This window comes from Danio rerio, chromosome 19, assembly GCF_049306965.1.
Source record: "Danio rerio strain Tuebingen ecotype United States chromosome 19, GRCz12tu, whole genome shotgun sequence".
In the NCBI taxonomy this organism is placed as follows: domain Eukaryota; kingdom Metazoa; phylum Chordata; class Actinopteri; order Cypriniformes; family Danionidae; genus Danio; species Danio rerio.
In genome coordinates, this window is record NC_133194.1 from 18,586,385 (window position 1) to 18,605,407 (window position 19,023).

The following is a 19,023-nucleotide window of genomic DNA, read 5'->3' on the forward strand; positions in this document are numbered from 1 at the left end:
GTACAATTATATATTTTGTTTCCCTATAGGAACAAAATTGTACCCTCAGCTCATGATAAGATCAAGACACTATAACACTAATTTAAATGTATTAATACTAAACATTAATACTAAAATACATAATTTAAAAATTTAATAAATAAATTGATTGAATTAAATATTTTAATAATTAATTTTTTTTCATGTATTTAAATTACATTTTTTTCTCAAAAATGTTAATAATTTAATTTATAATTGAATGTAACTTTAACCATTAAAAACGTAAATACTGGTCTTTGCTTACTGTTTAAGACCCTATAGTATATGGGATGTGGAATAAGAACCATGCAGAGTGACAGCATCTTCATACAGGTGGTGATGTTGCTGTCTCTTTAAGAATTTGGCTTGTTGAGACGTTATAGTAGTGTTTGTTACTGAGGCGGTCGGTCGAGTATGCTGGCTGTTTACACAGAACTTCGCACGCTTTTCAAAGAAAAGTCTATTTTGGAGTCCACACTTTTCAGGTAAGAATGTATTAAAGATATATTTTCAGTCTCATTTTTACATGTGAAGCCGTGTTCTGTTGATTTTGTCTGACTCTCGGGTCTCGGCTTTCCCCCGCTTTAAGTGCTCCGGGCTGGCCTGCAGGATGGAGTTTGCTAAGATGTCTGCAGCTTATTAAAGAAGTTAATACAATGTGATATCGAAGTCACCGAGGGACATAACGTTATAGACGGTGAGTACTATATGCTGTTAGTTTTCTCGGTGTAAAAGTTCCCTTTGTCGCCTACGTTACGTATTCGCGCCTTATATCTTACGTTACTGCTTTATTAATAAGTGTTGCCACGGCGGAATATAATCGCAACCCAAATAGCAAAATACACTCGGGCCAGTTGCGGCGGCAGAAGCGAGCCGACGCTGCCGTATCCGTGCACCGGAATCGGGCCGTGACCCGTGAGTAACGTAATGTGCGGTGTGGCTCGGAGCTCGCGCGACTAAAGTCTTCATATACCTTGATATAAAACCTTTTGTTATTAATACTGGAAATTTGTAATTATCGATAATGTTTTATATTTAGAGGCCATTTTTCTAGCCAGGGTTGACCGCTGAAATGTAATTTCAGACGGTTATATAAGTTACACCACCATTTTGTGAAGAAAAATCACAAATTTGTCACCGACAAAGCGACTGATTATGTAAACGTGGCTAGTTACAAACGTGGCGTGTGTATGCTTGTACATATCTTCGTTTCAGTGTCTAAGTTACATTAATGTTGAGGAGTGTCCACAAACTCTCATGTCCAGAATTGTTGGTGCTTTACTATCGTTTAATGGTTTACTTATGTTAATGTAGAATTATTAACATACCACATTGTATAAATCGACGTTTTAAGTTATACTTTGTTCTTTAATGTAATAATTTGTCTCATCTGTTCTGAAACTGTTACCTTGAGCTATTTTACCTATTTTATTAATATCTCAAAATAAATAAATAGTTATTGCTTTATCTTATTGCTTTCCAGAAGTTTTTGAAGTTTCCAATTGTCTTTCAGGAACAACAGAATGCAGCCTAACAGCATCAGACCAATGAGGGCATGTCATATGAAAGCATGGCTCAGTTACAAGATGTAAGTATGTCTCATTATCTATACCATGGTTTTAATGGCTTACATACTATTTTAAATTTGTAGGTTTTTACTTACAAACAACAATAAATGTACACCCACGTGTTTAAAATTATTTTCTAGGTTTTCATCGAAAGATGAGAGATCAACTGAAGAATGCTATGGACCTGACTCTAAGGTACTCTTTCTAAACTTTCTCCACTTGATTAATATTATTAAATTCTAGCTTTGTATGGATACCTTTATATTTGTTTGTATGCCACATCTTATGTTCCAGGAATTGATTTTACAGCAGCACTTCTCATGTTGCCAGCCTTGTTAAGCGAGACACTTCAACATTTCGTTGTGCTCCGGTGCGTATGTTGTTTTCTGTTCAGTATATGCTGTGATAAATGCATTTTATAATTATTGATATTCTTTATATTAGGATGACGCGGTGGGTAGTGCTGTCACCTTACAGCAAGAAGGTCGCTGGTTCGAGCCTCGGCTGGGTCAGTTGGCATTTGTGTGAGGAGTTTGCATATTGTTCCAGTGTTCATGAAGGTTTCCTCCAAGTGCTCCGGTTTCCCCACAAGTATAAAGATATGCGCTATAGCTGAATTTGGTAAGCTTATTTGTCTGTAGTGTATAAATGTGTGTGTAAATAAGTGTGTCTGGATGTTTCGTAATACTGGGTTGCAGCTAGAAGGGTATCTGCTGCATAAAACATATGCTGGATAAGTTGGTGGTTCATTCCACTGTGGCGACCCCAGATTAATAAAGGGACTAAGCCAAAAAGAAATTTAATGAATGAATGAAATTTATATTAGTCTTTTAATCTGTGATACTTTTTTTTTTTTATCAGTGAATATTAATTATTTTACTTTCTATGCATGTTTTTCTCTTCATCAGTGATAGAGTGACTGATATTAATGTAATTATTGCTTTGTCATTTACAGTGAACCATCTTCACCACATCCAACAGTTCAAGTACAGGAGGAGGCCACCGACTGGACAACTGTGTTAACAAGACGAGGCACGGCAGTCTTCAGAGTTGATGGAATTGTGATTGGCCGGGCTAATGGTGTGGACGAATATACATTTTTGACATATCCATCTTATTAGAAGAACACCTTGATGTTTCTGCAGTGGAATGTTTTGAATGAACGGTGGACGGTGACAAGCCTCGACCCACTCCAGCTACCAGAGTGATCAACCTTGTTTTTTGTTTCTCTACATGCTCTTGGGATAATCACAATCATCAAGTTAATCCAGCACACTGCTGTCATTCATGCATAAAGCAAATTTTTAAATAACTTGTGATCCTAATGACTATCAAAGAACATTTTCCAGATATGAGTGCTTTACATGTCATGTTTATCAAAAGCATAAACACATATTGTGTTACAACAAATTACAACTCCACTTGAGGATGATGAGGAGTAATCTACTGATGGTGAGGAAGAGGCTACTGATGTATTTGGTTTTCTGCACTGTTGAAGCAATTTATAGAGAAACATTGCCTTCATTCTGAAATTCAGAGAAAATTTTGATGACAAATTATTTATTATGACCGAGTATTCTGACTAAAGACAAACACTTTGGACTTTATAAAGTGCAGTACTTGATGTAGCCTGTGTAATGTGTTTATAAATCTTAAACAGTATTCTTGTGGTCTTTGTATTAAGTGTAGATTATTTAGTTTTTTTCTTATCTAAATTGTTCTTTTTACTGCTTTACATGTCTGCTTTATACTTGCTGTTTAATTTTATTTCTTAACACATTCAGTTGTGAGTTGTAATGAAATATTTCTACATTAATAAATAAAAATGGACATCTGTGAACCAAAATATTTGATTTATTTATTTGTGCATGCAGTCACCAAAGGATCAAAACGCCTGGGTCAGTACCCTGAAAATACTACATAATATAAAAAGGTATATTTTTGTACCTTCAGTGTCTAGGGTACAAAATTGTCCCTTAAAGGGTACAAATGTAGAAGGTACAATTTTGTACCTTTAAATAGAGGTACAAGTTTGTACCCTTAAGGGTACCACCCCAGTGACGGGCCATTTGTACCCTAAAAGGTACAATTTTGTACCTTTTTTTCTGAGAGTGTAAATAAAATACAAAATGTAATATAACAATAATGAAATACATTGTAGAGTTCACACATTTTAAAGTGGGTCGAGTTTTCTTGTTTAGAGAGTTGATCCTGGTATTATACAAGCATATTTCAGTCATCAATCCCTTAAAATCTGGTTCCATATTAGTGAATTTTTGTTAAAATTTTGTTAACAACATAAGCAAATTAAATAAATAAAACTATTTTCCTCTAGATTAGGATAATCAAGCCCAAATGTACATTTTTCCATAATGATGAAAGAGGTTTTGAACACACAAAAAATGTTATTAATAAATTTTTGCACCTCGCCCCATAAGCTGACTATGTACAATATCAAAATAAGTGTAAAACTGTCTCCTCTTCCTTACAAAAATACAATTTACATCAATCCCACTTTTAGTTTTTTGCAAACAATGTTTTGCTGGATAAAACCTGTGGATAAGTTTATAGGACATTTCTTTAATTCTATTTCTAACATGATATTTCTGTGGTAACAGCCAAACTTATTTAATTCACCCTTTAATAAAGACATAAAATTGGATATAAGGTACAGTAATCATTTCTTTTTGGAAAAGAGTATGAATAGCTCTATCATTACTTTTGGTATTTAGTAAAACAAAATTTGCCGACATAAGATTGAGTAATATCAAAAGACAATGCATCAGAAGGATTGTCTTATTAATACATCTAAATAACATGAATGAATAAGATGTCTCTAAAGGAATTGAACCAATAACAGTAGAAAACTTGCTGGGTTATTGAGATTTTGTAAGGAAAAAGGACTCCGTTGTAAGAAAAGTATACCATCTTTATTATATAACTGACTAAACAAATAATTTTGCGTTTTTGCGAAATTTGCGTTAGTATGAATTGTCTATTATTCCAAAATAACAACAAAGTGGGGAGAAATCATGCTTATAGTTGAATGACCATGATGAGCACTTGTTTGTAGAAGGCAGATAGCTTAATTGGAGTTTTGTCTCTATTATAATTACTCATTAAAATAAAACTAAGACCACTCTTTAATAAAACATGATAATCTCCGCTTTGAAGTGCATACAGCATACGAACGTACTCCCGCATATAACTTGAAACGAAATCCAACCCCTCTAATAATGTCATCCATGATTTTCTCTGTCCCGCGTCTTTCGGGAGATCTTGGTCATTAAAGTAAGGGTGTTGTTTTCTTGAGTTGGAGCAGCCGAGAACGCAGCAATCACAGCGATGAGATGACCCTGCCATTCTTTCTTAGTCCGTCACATTAGCCGCGTTTCCACTATCGCGCCTAAAGCGAGCGAGCCAGGGCGAGCCAAGGCCAGTGGCGTTTCCACTATCGCGCCTAAAGCGAGCGAGCCAGGGCGAGCCAAGGCCAGTGGCGTTTCCACTGTCACTTCCGGGGCCTAATCGGGCCAAAGCGGGGCTTTCTCGGGGCCAACGGCCAGCCTTTTTCGGCCCGCCGAATACCTTGGGCCAAGGAGGGCCAGCCGGGGCTTCGGGGCGGAGTGAAAGGAGAGGCGGGCACAGTTTTCCGATCGCACTCGAGTACATGCGCCAAACACATAAATAAATAAGGGAAAGAAAACATCTGGAACAAATTATAGGCTGGGGTCTTTTTTGCATATGATCGCCCTTAAGTTTCTCTTTTAAATGTAGGCTGTTGCATAAAATGATCTTTCTTTGCTGCATCTTTGATGTTTCAATAACGCATAATAATCTTTACACCATATTAAAGACACAGCAGACAGTAAAGGTTTTCAAGAGGTTTTGTCAAGTTTAATACTGTAAGTGTGTTTTTGCGCGTTTAGATGCCTGTGTATGTGTGTGAGACCGAAAAAAAGAGCGCTCCATTCATAGCTCTGTTGATGCCGCGAGCGGATTTTTTCTTTTATTTTTATTGTTTTAATTTATTTTCGAGATAATACACTATATGAATACAACAGTAGGACATTAAACTTTACAAATTTCATGTCCACTTTTGTAGGCTCAAAACAATAGTGTCATATCTAGATAAAATAGCCCTATATTGAAATAATTTAAAGAATTACAAATATTAGATAGGCCTATAATAAAATCACATTAAATAAATAAACCAATATAAAACTAACAAAAGCTATAGCTATAAAAAATAGGTACTATATCAAACTGTTTCAAATTTATATTAAACTTTCATTTTTCAAAAGCCTCTTTGAAAAAAAGATTTTAGATATTTTCTAAAAAAAATAAAAATAAATAAACACCGGAAAATGTTTTAAATATTATTTATAAAGTATTTGGATACGATGAAGTTAATCCAATCATGAAAATAGAGCATTTTCGGGGTGAGTGAAAGCAGAAATAGGCGACCTTTTTTTCTGTCTGCAGCCGCGCAGCACTTTTTTGACGGGAAAAACTGCAAGTTCAAAATGTGTTCTGTGTCCTCAAACAAGTGTGTATGTTTTTATATGACGTGGTAAAATTAAAAAAGGAAATTTTAAATACATAAAGAGCTTTATTAGTGCATTGCTGCTGAGCGCAACGAAATATAGGCTATATTTTATTACGTGCTGCTCTTATGTGCTGAAACACTGAACACTTTCCTTTACTTAAGATATAATAAGCAACATCTTTAAATCACCTATTAAGTGTCATAAAGCCTATAGGGGGGAAAAAATCATGTTTCAGTTCTCTCCGGAGCATTTGGGATGAATGTTGGACAGATTCTGTCTAGAAGATGTTATAAAATACATTTTATATCGAGTTATTAACGGAGAAATTTATATATGTGGTGTTATATTATGGATGTGTGCGCTCCCTGTGCTCCGGGTCCCTCCGTTGGTGGCAAGACCACTGGATTTCGATGCCAGTCGGTCGGCGAGTAAATGAATATGATGAATGAAAACACACAGGCATGTGCGTATAGACATGCGTTGTACTGCTGTACAGTAACGTGTAATTTGTTTGTTTTGGTTGTCCTAATTTTAATAGTTTCGTGATGATGTGTTGGTGTGCTTTATCTGCATGATTCTCGCTGAAGTGGGCGGTTTGAGTGACGTTCGATTCGGGGGATGTTTTGGGGGCGGGGTTTGAATGACGCGCTGCCAGCTACTAGCCCCACAGTGGAAACGCGACATGATTTCGGCCTCACTAGCCGCGTTTCCACTATCGCGCCTAAAGCGAGCGAGCCAGGGCGAGCCAAGGCCAGTGGCGTTTCCACTATCGCGCCTAAAGCGAGCGAGCCAGGGCGAGCCAAGGCCAGTGGCGTTTCCACTGTCACTTCCGGGGCCTAATCGGGCCAAAGCGGGGCTTTCTCGGGGCCAACGGCCAGCCTTTTTCGGCCCGCCGAATACCTTGGGCCAAGGAGGGCCAGCCGGGGCTTCGGGGCGGAGTGAAAGGAGAGGCGGGCACAGTTTTCCGATCGCACTCGAGTACATGCGCCAAACACATAAATAAATAAGGGAAAGAAAACATCTGGAACAAATTATAGGCTGGGGTCTTTTTTGCATATGATCGCCCTTAAGTTTCTCTTTTAAATGTAGGCTGTTGCATAAAATGATCTTTCTTTGCTGCATCTTTGATGTTTCAATAACGCATAATAATCTTTACACCATATTAAAGACACAGCAGACAGTAAAGGTTTTCAAGAGGTTTTGTCAAGTTTAATACTGTAAGTGTGTTTTTGCGCGTTTAGATGCCTGTGTATGTGTGTGAGACCGAAAAAAAGAGCGCTCCATTCATAGCTCTGTTGATGCCGCGAGCGGATTTTTTCTTTTATTTTTATTGTTTTAATTTATTTTCGAGATAATACACTATATGAATACAACAGTAGGACATTAAACTTTACAAATTTCATGTCCACTTTTGTAGGCTCAAAACAATAGTGTCATATCTAGATAAAATAGCCCTATATTGAAATAATTTAAAGAATTACAAATATTAGATAGGCCTATAATAAAATCACATTAAATAAATAAACCAATATAAAACTAACAAAAGCTATAGCTATAAAAAATAGGTACTATATCAAACTGTTTCAAATTTATATTAAACTTTCATTTTTCAAAAGCCTCTTTGAAAAAAAGATTTTAGATATTTTCTAAAAAAAATAAAAATAAATAAACACCGGAAAATGTTTTAAATATTATTTATAAAGTATTTGGATACGATGAAGTTAATCCAATCATGAAAATAGAGCATTTTCGGGGTGAGTGAAAGCAGAAATAGGCGACCTTTTTTTCTGTCTGCAGCCGCGCAGCACTTTTTTGACGGGAAAAACTGCAAGTTCAAAATGTGTTCTGTGTCCTCAAACAAGTGTGTATGTTTTTATATGACGTGGTAAAATTAAAAAAGGAAATTTTAAATACATAAAGAGCTTTATTAGTGCATTGCTGCTGAGCGCAACGAAATATAGGCTATATTTTATTACGTGCTGCTCTTATGTGCTGAAACACTGAACACTTTCCTTTACTTAAGATATAATAAGCAACATCTTTAAATCACCTATTAAGTGTCATAAAGCCTATAGGGGGGAAAAAATCATGTTTCAGTTCTCTCCGGAGCATTTGGGATGAATGTTGGACAGATTCTGTCTAGAAGATGTTATAAAATACATTTTATATCGAGTTATTAACGGAGAAATTTATATATGTGGTGTTATATTATGGATGTGTGCGCTCCCTGTGCTCCGGGTCCCTCCGTTGGTGGCAAGACCACTGGATTTCGATGCCAGTCGGTCGGCGAGTAAATGAATATGATGAATGAAAACACACAGGCATGTGCGTATAGACATGCGTTGTACTGCTGTACAGTAACGTGTAATTTGTTTGTTTTGGTTGTCCTAATTTTAATAGTTTCGTGATGATGTGTTGGTGTGCTTTATCTGCATGATTCTCGCTGAAGTGGGCGGTTTGAGTGACGTTCGATTCGGGGGATGTTTTGGGGGCGGGGTTTGAATGACGCGCTGCCAGCTACTAGCCCCACAGTGGAAACGCGACATGATTTCGGCCTCACTGCTCAACCTTCCGGGCGATTGGCCCGGCCTGGCCCGATATAAGCCCTGGCTCGCACTGGCCTGATAGTGGAAATGCGGCTGAAAAATTGAAACCGTATGTTGTTGGGACGCTGTTTCGCTAACACCGTAACCAGGAAGTGTGAAAAAGGCCTATTGGCGCGCTCAAATACCAAATGCGTAATAATTTAGGCGGGGTTAAGCAAAGCAGGTGATTTGAATATACTATACAGATATCTACAAAAAAGTTTTGACTAGTCACAATGTTAATTAAAGATATCTACAATTATATTCTTTCTAGTCACAAAGCTCAATGCAGATATCTCCAAAGAATGATCCTCCTAGTCAAAACTTTAAACGAGATATCTCTACTTACATTGCGGATATCTTTTAACGAGTTTTGACTAGTCAAAAATCCAATTCAAGATATCTACAATTGTAATTCGACTAGTAGTAAATCAATTAGAGATATCTTCAAATATATTTGTAGATATCTCTAAACATGACAAATTAAAGATATCTCTAAATGTATTATGACTAGTAGAAACTCAGTTAGAGATATCTCTAATTACAATTGTGACTAGTTGAAATTCATTTAGAGATATCTCTAATTATAATTGTGACTAGTCAAAACTCATTTAGAGATATCTGCAAATATTTTTCAATGGAAGTCAATGGAGGACTATGACTAGTCATAATATATTTGCAGATTTCTCCAATATGATTTCGTACTAGTACAATTGTAATTGCAGATATCTCTAATTGTCATTCTGACTAGTCGAATTATAATTATGACTAGTCAAAATATAATTAGAGATATCTCTAAATATATTTATGGATAGTCAAAACAAAGTAGTAAATGTTAAAATGGCTTGCCATATTAGCAGATCTGGGTGGGGATGAATGTGGGGGCGGGGCTGCACATTCAGCCACGCCCACCTGTAATTTCATTGGTTAGTGGAAAGCCCACTACGTGATGTCAGTAAACAGGAAATGCATTTACAACTTCTTAAATATTGTTTTTATTGTTAATAAACACAAAAATACACAAAAGTGAACATTCTTGCTGAGTTTTTTAATATGTTAATTATGTCAACAATTATGTGAATTTCATAATGGTATTTCTCCTGCTAAAAAATATCACAAAAGACTCAAAAGACTCTTTTCACAATGGTGTCACTTCAGAAATGCAGTGATTTTAATTTTGATATTTTAATGGTTTATTATTTTGCTTCAAAATGCAAATGCATATTGCATATTTACAACAAATAAAGGTTGAGTCTGAAAAAATAAATAAATAAAAATGCAGTATTTTTAGTTCAGTTTAATTTGAAATTTAACTTTGAATGGGAGAGTTCTCTGGAAAATTTACAATTAAAAATATTAAAATTATACTTTGATTTAAGGCTATTAAAAATATTGGGCATGTGTCCAATTGTTTCTCTTTTAATACTGCACTGCTTTGAGTTTTATTAAGAGCAGGGATAAGCTATTATTTATTAAGGGAAGTATATGTTTGTAACCTTTTTACTTATTAAATCAGATGGATTTATTTTTACCTTGATGCTGCTATGAATATAAATGTATATTTTCTGTTATATGTAAATGTTCCAGCATGAGTAAATTTTTTTAATTATTTTTTTCATATTACATGGTGAGTCATCTATGGATACAATCAATTTCATTATTTATTATTTACTGATCCATTAAAGTTTTGTTCAGTTTCTCCATTTGAATGAAGACAGTGCTCTGCTGCCACCTACTGGGTGGTTTTAATATCTGTTCTACATTTTAATTAATGTTACAAATAATTTCATAATCTAATAATACTGAATTAAAATGCAGTCTTCTTGGTTTTATTTTTGTATTATTTGTAAATACAGGGTAAATACTTTAATACCACTTTCTAACAACCCTTCTGGATCCATTTCTGCACTGTAGATCTTTAAAAAAAATTTATAATGATTTTGTTTGGTTATTAAGAGTCACATACAACATTGTTATTCTATTTCATTTAATTAGAATATTAAATACACTTAATATTATATTAATAGGGTGGCACAAATGGCCAGTTTTATTTATTACTTATCTATCAGGACACAAATTAATGAAAATAAATTTGACATTAATAAGTGCAGCACTCGTGTAAACTTCTGAATTTTTTATTTGACAAATGCTGATAAATACATACCAACTTCATCTTCAGTAAAAACACCAACACAAAGCAAGACACTTAGTTGAAAGTCCCTCTTTCTCGGTTCAAGTAAAAATCTGGCAGATCTGTGTTTTTTTAGATGTCAGATGTCTCACCTACAGAACATCTGTGTATGCACATGCACACATGCACAAAAGGAAGACTGACAATTTATAGAAAATAATAATAATAATTTAAGATACAGCAGTTTGTGATTATTATTACCTTTAATAAACATAAAAACAATTATATATTTTTTACAGGGAAATTCCACTACAGCATTAAAGTAACAATCTGCTGAGCAATATATTGGGAAGTCATTTGTTGAACAGAATGCTTGCAGGACCCCCCTCTCGCCATACCCCACAGACAAAGCACTTTGTCAAAGTATATGGCACTCTGATTGATGACACCTAAAAAAAAATCAAGTACTTATTTAAGCAAGACACAACCATAATTCAAAGTTTTTAAAACTAACGGAGTTGGAATGGCATCCGCTGCGTAAAAACTTGCTGGATAAGTTGGCGGTTCATTCCACTGTGGCAACCCCGGATTAATAAAGGGACTAAGCCGACAAGAAAATGAATAAATGAATGACAATGGCTCAGCAGGTCCTGGATTTCAGTGAGAGTTGCAGAAATGTCTCATCACCATCCTGTGTGACAACTCTCTGTAGGATACACTGCAGGATCTCAGGCGGCATCTGTACAAAATAACCAACAATCATCAACATGTCGCTTAACATACAGTATATTAAAGTTAAACTCAAAGAATTAAATATGTTTGTACTAGGCATGCCCATCCTCACATTCCCCTTTGCATCAGTTTCATGCATTGGTTATAAAGTAAACAAAAAAAAGGGAACATGGTGTAAATAAATATATAAAAAAAATTAAAAGCAAAAATCTATTAAAACAAAAAGAGAGAAAGAACTGAGGTAAAATAAAAAGAGAGAATATGCTCCACAAGAATCATAGTGATGAATATATATCAATGCCAATGATCTGCAAACAGAATGTAGTATAGATCAGTAAGTTAAAAATCAAGTTTTATATTGTACATATTTAGCATTAACATTACCAGTGTATATAAATTAAAGAACATGTCACAAAGAAATATTCTATTTTGTTATCTTTGATATCATTAAACTTCATGTGATGGACCGTGTTGCTCAAACTCTTTAAAGTTTACATTATTCTTTTAAGTGAATAAGATTACCAACTGTACGATCAACCTGGAAAACACACAGAAAACATTTTTTTAAAGGCTTTAAAACTTCATATCTCCTTAAAGGCCTTTAATTAAATAAATTACACATAATACGTAGCTCGTGAGGTGTACTGCACTATAATTTAACCATTTACATGACAGAAGACGTGTACGTACCATGCAGAGATGAAAACCGGAATCGAAAGCATACATTACATCAACGTCAATATGTTTCCGTGAACCAATGAAAGACTTGTAGGCGGAGCGACATGTTCAGTCCCGCCTACTTATGGGCGGGGCTGAATGTGCAGCCCCGCCCCATATTCAGCCCCGCCCCGATCTGCGGGCAGCAGACGGGTGTGCCTGTGGGGCATGCACTAAATTCCAGGGGTTTCATTACCACGACGTAAAATGGGCGTGGCTCGGTCGGTGTTTGGGAAACGCCCCCTTAATAAAAAAAACAATACTGAGAGGTCACCGATCATGCGCAGTACAGGTTCTTTTTTAGCGCGGTCATTTCAAACAGGATGATTATGGATAAAGAACCTACCGCGGTGGATAACGAGGGAAAAAACAATCATACAGGTTATTTTTTTGTTTTTATAATGTTATATTTTAAAGATTTCATTAGCAAAAACGGCTGACCTCGTTTTACTCCGTTTTACTGTCTCTGGGCTTTTGTACTTCCATTTTAAACCAAATAATAATGGTTGTGGTAAGATTAACCGTGTTTTTGTAGTTTAAAATATGGTATTCAGTCATGTTTAAACAAATAAATACCACATTTTCTGTAATAAATCGTGGTTAATTTTTCTTTCTCGATCTTAGTTAATTAACATAACTCATATTTATTTTCTATTTTTATTTAAAGTCATCATACACAAAACAACTGGGATCAGGACAGGTATCTGATGTTAACTAATATAAAAGTGATCATACATGAAACCCCTGGGATCAGGACAGGTATTTGATGTTACTGTATATAATATAAAAGTGATCATACATGAAACACCTGGGATCAGGACAGGTATTTGATGTTAATATATATAAAAGTGATCATACATAAAACCCCTGGGATCAGGACAGGTATTTGATGTTAATATATATAAAAGTGATCATACATGAAACCCCTGAGATCAGGACAGGTATCTGATGTTAATATATATAAAAGTGATCATACATGAAACACCTGGGATCAGGACAGGTATTTGATGTTACTGTATATAATATAAAAGTGATCATACATGAAACACCTGAGATCAGGACAGGTATTTGATGTTAATATATATAAAAGTGATCATACATGAAACCCCTGGGATCAGGACAGGTATCTGATGTTAATATATATAAAAGTGATCATACATGAAACACCTGGGATCAGGACAGGTATCTGATGTTAACTAATATAAAAGTAATCATACATAAAACCCCTGGGATCAGGACAGGTATCTGATGTTAATATATATAAAAGTGATCATACATGAAACACCTGAGATCAGGACAGGTATCTGATGTTACTGTATATAATATAAAAGTGATCATACATAAAACCCCTGGGATCAGGACAGGTATTTGATGTTAATATATATAAAAGTGATCATACATAAAACCCCTGAGATCAGGACAGGTATCTGATGTTAATATATATAAAAGTGATCATACATGAAACACCTGGGATCAGGACAGGTATCTGATGTTAACTAATATAAAAGTGATCATACATGAAACCCCTGGGATCAGGACAGGTATCTGATGTTAATATATATAAAAGTGATCATACATGAAACACCTGGGATCAGGACAGGTATCTGATGTTACTGTATATAATATAAAAGTGATCATACATGAAACCCCTGAGATCAGGACAGGTATCTGATGTTAATATATATAAAAGTGATCATACATGAAACACCTGAGATCAGGACAGGTATTTGATGTTAATATATATAAAAGTGATCATACATGAAACCCCTGGGATCAGGACAGGTATCTGATGTTAATATATATAAAAGTGATCATACATGAAACCCCTGGGATCAGGACAGGTATCTGATGTTAATATATATAAAAGTGATCATACATGAAACACCTGGGATCAGGACAGGTATCTGATGTTACTGTATATAATATAAAAGTGATCATACATGAAACCCCTGGGATCAGGACAGGTATCTGATGTTAATATATATAAAAGTGATCATACATGAAACACCTGGGATCAGGACAGGTATCTGATGTTACTGTATATAATATAAAAGTGATCATACATGAAACACCTGGGATCAGGACAGGTATTTGATGTTACTGTATATAATATAAAAGTGATCATACATGAAACCCCTGGGATCAGGACAGGTATTTGATGTTAACATATATAAAAGTGATCATACATGAAACACCTGGGATCAGGACAGGTATCTGATGTTAATATATATAAAAGTGATCATACATGAAACACCTGGGATCAGGACAGGTATTTGATGTTACTGTATATAATATAAAAGTGATCATACATGAAACACCTGGGATCAGGACAGGTATCTGATGTTAATATATATAAAAGTGATCATACATGAAACACCTGGGATCAGGACAGGTATCTGATGTTACTGTATATAATATAAAAGTGATCATACATGAAACACCTGGGATCAGGACAGGTATCTGATGTTACTGTATATAATATAAAAGTGATCATACATGAAACCCCTGGGATCAGGACAGGTATCTGATGTTAATATATATAAAAGTGATCATACATGAAACCCCTGGGATCAAGACAGGTATTTGATGTTACTGTATATAATATAAAAGTGATCATACATGAAACACCTGGGATCAGGACAGGTATCTGATGTTAATGTATATAATATAAAAGTGATCATACATTAAACCCCTGGGATCAGGACAGGTATCTGATGTTAATGTATATAATATAAAAGTGATCATACATGAAACACCTGAGATCAGGACAGGTATCTGATGTTACTGTATATAATATAAAAGTGATCATACATAAAACCCCTGGGATCAGGACAGGTATTTGATGTTAACATATATAAAAGTGATCATACATGAAACCCCTGGGATCAGGACAGGTATCTGATGTTAATATATATAAAAGTGATCATACATGAAACCCCTGAGATCAGGACAGGTATTTGATGTTACTGTATATAATATAAAAGTGATCATACATGAAACCCCTGAGATCAGGACAGGTATCTGATGTTAATGTATATAAAAGTGATCATACATGAAACACCTGGGATCAGGACAGGTATCTGATGTTAATGTATATAATATATAAAGTTTTTGGCACAAAAGCCGTGGGATCGGGACAGGTATCTTAAGTTATAACAGTATTAATGTAATCTGAGAGGTATCTTAAGTTAATTTTTTTAATATAACATTCACTGACTTCACATGAAACACCTGCGATCAGGACAGCTATTTAGTACTGCATATAAAAGGCATTTGACACGAAACCCCTGCAATACGTACAGGTATCTGAATCAAACGGCTGTTTTCACAATCTGCGCATGATCCGTGACCTATGCAAATTCACAGATAGGCCACGCCCACCCGATGACGTAGTAGCGGTTACGCTGTACTGAAACCCCTGGAAAAAAGTGCCTGCCGTACTTGTGGCTCTCCCTCAGGAAGCCAATACGGAAGTAACTAAAACTGCAATTCATCCGAAATTCCGCTAGTCCTGGCCGCTCCTGGCTCCAAAATAGAGCAAATTTCAATTGAGCCCACTAGAATGGCCAACTTTACAGCAGAAAAAAAAGGTGTTTACAGCCTGATACAAAAAAAAAAAAATGATTTTGGTTAATACAGCTAATATTACCCTTCATGACAACTGTGAGGGGGGTAATTTTTTTTTATAACCCATTAGGTATTAACCATTTTTATGAATTTCTCTCCAAATCCAATCAATTCTAGGGCAGAAAATAAAAATGTATGTTCGATAGTGTCAAAAGCTTTGTAGAAATCTAAGAATAATATAATGGCATCAGATTTAATGTGGTGTGCATAATCTATGAGGTCCAAAATTAGCCGGATATTACAATTTATGTCTTTTAGGCACTCGAAATCCAGTTCGAGTTTCATTAATTATTTCCGCTAATCCTGATTTCAATCTTTTTGCAAGAGCTAATGATAAAATTTTGTAATCTAGATTTAGCAAAGTGATTGGTCTCCAGTTATCAAGGCATAGACGATCTTTACCTGGTTTAGGTATTACCCTGTTTCATAGACGTACTTCCTCTTTACTAATACATTCATTTTACATTCTAAATAGAGGTGACTTGATCAGATCTCAAAAATATGCATAAAACTCAATAGTTAGCCCATTTTAGCCTGGGGATTTACCCTTCTTCATAGCCAGCATTGCTTTGGTAAGTTCGTTTAAAAAAAGTTTGTTATCACAAGTTAATTTGAATTCATTAGAAATTGACGGTTTGATTTCCTGTAAAAACAAATTTGCTAATTTATCATTATATTCAGAACAGTATAATTTGTTATAAAAAGAATATACAAATTTATTAATTTGACTGGGATTTTTATTTTATTAGTTTATATTGCCATCAATTGTTAAAGCCGAAATACAATTTTTTTTATATTTCTTTTTTCCAATGCAAAAAAATAACTGGTATTTTTCTCTCCCTTTTCTAACCATTTAGCCCGCGATCTTATAAATGCACCCTTTGCTAGATCTAGATAACATTCATCCATTTCATTTCTGAATTTAGATAAATAGGTTTCTTCCTCTGTGTTAAGGGATTATTTAGATAATAGCTTGTCAAGCTCACTGATAATTTCTTGACATCTTTTAGAATTTTCTGCTTTAAGTTCTTTCCCTCGATGCATCGCTAATTGTCTAACTTTGAATTAAAAAAATTCCCATCTTTGAATATAGCTCATGGATGCATTATCCAAAATAGAAGCAGTTATTTAACAGAGTCTATGAACTGTTTATCTGATAAAAACCTATTATTACATTTCCAATAGCCTCTGAATTTTTATGCAATTATCTATATTTCCCTTCAAAGAGATTGAGATTAATCTATGATCTGATAAAGGTGAATATGCAATTAAGGTGTCTGATACAAACTGCACTGCATTAGTAGATAAAAGCCAAAAATCAATTCGTGATTGTCGTGATCGTCCATGTATATTCTTTATGGTATGGATGTAAAAAACGCCAGACATCAGTAATCTTTAAATTATCAAACAGCAAATCAAAAACTTTGGATGGACTGTTCTTTGGAGGAAACCTGTCTAGGGATACACTTGGAGCTTCGTTAAAATCACCTCCAATCAGTAAATAGGCATTTTTGTGTATTTTTCTTGTAGGTCTACTAACAGACTAATTTTTTTGAACATGTCTAAATTTAAGTTATTATTATGTCCGTAAACATAGCAAATGATAAATTTCGTATTGTCCAAATTTAAAATCATTATTATCCATCTCCCTTCTCCAGAATACTAGGTTTCCACAATTTCTCCCTTAAACTTATTTAAGAAAATAGCGATCCCTGCAGAATGATTTGTTCCGTGACAAAAGTATGCCGAATTTCCCCACTGCCATTTCCAAAACTACATCATTATCACAGGAATGGGTTTCTTGAAATATAATAATTTGAGCTTCTCTTTCTTTAATGAAAAGAAAAAGTGCCTTTCTTTTATCAATATCTCTTAGGCCTCTGACATTAAGGGAAATAAAATCTATTTTCTTGAAATTAAATTCTGTCATTCAAAAATAAAAAAATAAAACGCATAACAATAAACAAGACCTCCTAGATTAAACTAATCTAAGTTACTCTTTTACAGTGCAAATTAGACTCACCGAATGCTTACATGCAACAAAATGTCAACAGATATTAAAATTATAAAGTAAACTTTTAGGGTAATGAATTGTCTCAAAGAGACTAGTATGGGTAACTGCAGTGTGGAGCAATGGGCGTGGCAAAAGGTAGGGGCGGAGTAAAATGTTTTTTATTGGTCAAAGGTTTTTTCCGGTAGGGGCGTGGCAAAAGGTTTTTTATTGGTCAAAGGTTTTATTTCTGGTCAAATGCGTTGGCCAATTAGATTAACATATTAAATAAGCTGCTCGTTTAGCTTAAAGGATTATTCTACTTTATGCTACTGGTGTTTAGAATAAAGAATAAATTAAACGTAGTTACAAGTTTCATTAATGTAATGGGTAAATCAGCATTCTAATGGATACAAATGCTTAAATATCAGTAGACAAATTATGGGTTTTTGTTCTTTTTACTGGCAATTTAAAATTGCACTACTTAGAAAATGTTTTAATCCGTACTATTTTATACTGTGATTTAGTTGCTAAAATTATTGCCTAAAATAATTTAAATTAAAAAGATTTTGAGAAATAAAATTTTTGCCTGGTAAATACTGTTCAAATATCACATATTTATAATAAAGATAACTGATTAGCAATAATTAGTGATATTAATCAATTTGGAACACAGACACAAGTTCATTAAACATTTTAGTTTAATTATCAAAAAAGAAATAAAACAACCTCTTAAAAAGTAAAAAACAAACAAACAAAAAAACAACAACAACATGCCATTCACTGACAAAAAATCCATACATCCGTCAATTCACCATTATTATCATCCATTAAGTACAAATCCATCCAGTCATCGTGTAGTAGCAGTGCATAGAGCAAAAGTCATCAAACTCTTTTCTGAATAGATTACTCTGTACATCCCTTTTCTTCCCATCGCCACAGTATCCAATGGTGTTTCTGTAGAGCCAACCACAGGATTCACATCAGGAGAGCTTGAACTCCACTCTATATTTGAACAGATAATAGTGTGAGGAAGGCTCCATCTCCTTCATCATAAACATCTAAAAGAACCTATTTAAACAGGTCTGATGGTAGCTGAATTAAAGAC

At 34.6% G+C, this 19,023-nt stretch overlaps 2 long non-coding RNA genes across 2 annotated transcripts; one reads left to right on the forward strand and one right to left on the reverse strand.

Moving 5' to 3' along the window:
- Positions 1-397: 397 nt before the first annotated feature.
- Positions 398-3,432, forward strand: LOC137488496 (uncharacterized). The gene is made up of 7 exons (XR_011007551.2): positions 398-503; positions 608-715; positions 1,532-1,606; positions 1,727-1,781; positions 1,881-1,956; positions 2,031-2,207; positions 2,542-3,432. It is a non-coding gene; the product is annotated as an uncharacterized lncRNA (long non-coding RNA).
- Positions 3,433-10,838: 7,406 nt separating this feature from the next.
- Positions 10,839-18,211, reverse strand: LOC110438144 (uncharacterized). The gene is made up of 3 exons (XR_012394990.1): positions 15,740-18,211; positions 12,272-12,457; positions 10,839-11,588 (listed from the first exon to the last, which is right to left on the reverse strand). It is a non-coding gene; the product is annotated as an uncharacterized lncRNA (long non-coding RNA).
- Between the last annotated feature and the right edge of the window lie 812 nt (positions 18,212-19,023).